We start from the raw sequence: 3,305 nt of genomic DNA, 5'->3' as shown, positions 1-3,305 counted from the left end.
TATTCAGCTGATTTCAGTCCTTTTGCCTCACATAGATTCATACCCAGTGTACTAAAACATGATCAATGAATCCTCTTTTTTTTTTGTTGAGATCAAAACTAATATAAGGAAGTGTTTCCCCTTTCCTTTTCTTACTAGTCTCTATTCAGTATCTTTTTCCCCCCTCACTCCAGAAGTCTCCTTCATCCTTTTCCCTCTTTCAGTCATGCTCTTTCAATCATACTCTTTTCTTTTGGTGCTGCCTTTGCTGCCTACTAGAAATTTCAAGATGCACTGAATTTTCTTTTCATGGATCCAGAGATCTTTAAGTCCGAGGAGGACGTGTCCTGGGCAAGGATTAGTAGCCTATGAAGGAAGGCTGGAAATCATCCCCATCTAATTCATTGAATAACAGGTAATAAGAAACAGCTAGATCCATGGAAAAGCTGTCCTCTTTCTTTTGGTGGTAGTTTATGCTGCAGATTTTGGCAACTTCTGAACTTGGTATTCGATAGTGAGTCTAATGTGAAAACAGTGCTTTTTGGTCTTCTTCCAGCTTCATACCCACCACATAAAGTCAGCTGTACCTGGCATCAGTCTTTGGGGCAAGAAGATTTCCAGATGAAAAGTTTATAAGATGATACCAAACATTAGATCTTTTCTATAGTATATGTGCAGGCATACATAACCATTTTTGTTTACCACTGAAGCATTTGAAGATTCTTCCGGTTGTATCAAACTTCTGTCATTTTTAAGACTACAAAAATACAGGTTACATGCTTCAAGCACTTTGAAGCTTTCTGTATGTAGGCATGCTATCACTGAGACAAGTTCCTGCTATCAGCATACGGAAAAAACGTGACATACAGAAGGGGTTATACATAATTGGAGTTGTTGTTGAAAACTGCTTCTTTCATTGTCAGCCTATGCCTTTATTTTCTCTTGGATTTTTATTAAAAAATAAAAAAGAGAACAAAGAAACAAACGTGTTTACCATGAAAATCTCTCAAGCCTCTGTCTAGCAATTGGTAAGTTATTGGCTAAGATTTAAAAGGAAAACTACAATGTGATGATGAGCCAATTATGAGCCAATTATGAGACAAGACATGTAATTCTGGTTGGACTCCTGTATGACAAGTTCAATTTTAGCTCCTGTTAACAGGTTTTCTTTGAGGTTTTGGTTTATACAAAGTCCTAAACAAATGTGTTTTTTTTTCCTCTCACAATTTTATGACTTTGCTGTTTACACTACAAGTAACTGCAAATGAGGAGAATGAACCTTATACCTAGCAAGAGTCTCTGCTGCTTGTTGTCATAAATAATATCAAGTTCACAGATTCAGACAGTAGAAAAGAGACAAGCATTTTATTCTGCAGAAGAGGTTTTGTTCTTGATTATATAGAACAGTGAGCCATTCCTTTCTTGTACCAGGCATTTTATCTTTTAAAATATGAAACAAAAGGAAAAAGGGAAGGTTGCATGAATTATGTGAATTGGAACACATAATACAGAAATCTGGGGAAGAGGAAGTCCATGTGTACCAATTTGTGGTGCTGATCCCTCCAGACAAGCAGAGGAGGCTTCTGTCCCAGCAGACTCCTAACAGGATCCCACCATGGTGAACACAGTCACTGCCCAAATGTGCATCAGTCACGCTCAGGAGCCCAGTGCCAGAGACACCATCTCTGTTAAGTTGCTGCTGTGATTGTCTCATCCCCATCCTTCTTTGCCTACAGAGGGCATGGGCCAAGCTCCTAAGTACAGGCAAAGCCCCATATTCCAAAATCAGGAAGAAGTGAGGTGAGGAGCCCAAGAAAGAGAGGACCAACCTTGGACAGCGGAGTCTTACTTTGGGATAAGGGGATTGCTCACAGCTCCTAGGTAAAGTCTGCAACCATCTCAGGTGGCAATGGTGAAGAACTCAGTGGCATTTGGGGGCTAAGATTTCTCAGTGAAAACAACAAGCACCATCAAGATTTGGTGCCAGGCAAGCAAGGGGACAGCAAGGGACTGAATCAGGATGGGAGGAGCCCTGGGCACTTGGGGACGCCGGCTTCTGCTGACCATGGTGAGTCAGACATGTGCTGCTACTTGGAAGTTCAAAGAGCAGCTGGATCCTCTTTGTGCCAAGCCCAGCCCAGTGTGACTTTGCTCTTCCCATTGCTGCTTTCCAGGGGAAGAAACACTCAATGGGGGACATGGATCCATGAATGAACAAGAGCTCTCTCAATGAACATGTCCCTCAAAATAAGCTCATGTACATCCCTTCTTTCCTGTGGAAGACCACAATTGCCTTCTCACTGCTCATACCTCCTTGCACGAGCAAAGTGGGCAGCTCTGCTGGTGCCTTTAGGAGGAGAGGAGAGGACTAAGATGGCCCTCCAGGTGCCTGAGAGCAGGAATGTGGGGTCTGCCTTCCACATGAGGCTTTTAGAGATTGCACAGACTGTCCAGCTAGTTGGAGGTCTTTGCACAATACAGCTAGGTTTTGGGTGTGGGAGCAGAGTAAGTCTTTCAGGACAACATCTGTCAGAGAGAAATGAGGTTGGGAGTCAGCCATGGGACAGAGAAGATGGAGGCAGCTCTGCCCATTCTTTTGTCTGCAATAGGATGGATAGTGACCTTGGTAATAGCAGGCAGATGCTTCTGTGGGCACCACCACTCCTTGCTGTAGGACAAGATGTGTCCATCTCCTCCAAACCCTTGTCTCACCTTTTTGAGGAAGATTAGGATTGTGCCACAGTGATGACCTGAAGGCCCTGGGAGAGTACCAGGATCACTGGGAATTGTTTCAGCTTGAGGCAGACGCTATGTTGACAGCCTTACCTCTTCGCTCTTATCTTCCCAGTGAATAGATTGGCAAGAGATAGGCTTTGGAGAGTCAGGACAATGAATATGATAGTAGAATTATGTAGCTAGGTAGAATAATGCTGTAAATCCCAGCTAAATATATAGAAAGAGAATGTTTTCCCTTCCTATCTATTGGAAGCTTCTGATTCATTTATCTTCTGCAACAATAGGAATATTATTCTGCACCTACGTTAGCCATTGTATCTCTTTTATAAACTAGCTATTTTTTAAATCAGTACTGAAAGTACTTTCAAACTGAAATTAGCAAACTGTTCAAAATAGGATAGGAATATTATGTAATGTTTATGAAGCATGAAAAACAGTGGAATTCTTTGCTCTTCTAAGACTTCTTTGTGGTTGTCGTATGTTTCATATTCTCATTAAGGATATCTTTGAATTTATTGAACCAGGGACTTTAGGATATGCCTCAGTTTTATTTTGTTTTACTCTTTGATAGTATTTGGTATTATTCCCCC

General features: G+C 41.6%; 1 long non-coding RNA gene across 1 annotated transcript in view; it reads left to right on the top strand.

Annotated features, from left to right (window-relative positions):
• Positions 1 to 218: 218 nt before the first annotated feature.
• Positions 219 to 3,305, top strand: part of LOC109366504 — a 12,441-nt gene continuing 9,354 nt past the window's right edge. The window contains exon 1 of the long non-coding RNA XR_002112833.1: positions 219 to 394. This is a non-coding gene — a long non-coding RNA (uncharacterized LOC109366504). The remainder of the gene's footprint in view (positions 395 to 3,305) is intronic.

Source organism: Meleagris gallopavo, chromosome 2 (genome assembly GCF_000146605.3).
Source record: "Meleagris gallopavo isolate NT-WF06-2002-E0010 breed Aviagen turkey brand Nicholas breeding stock chromosome 2, Turkey_5.1, whole genome shotgun sequence".
In the NCBI taxonomy this organism is placed as follows: Eukaryota; Metazoa; Chordata; class Aves; order Galliformes; family Phasianidae; genus Meleagris; species Meleagris gallopavo.
The sequence above is the reverse complement of the archived record's forward strand: the minus strand, read 5'-3'. Positions and strand labels throughout refer to the sequence as shown.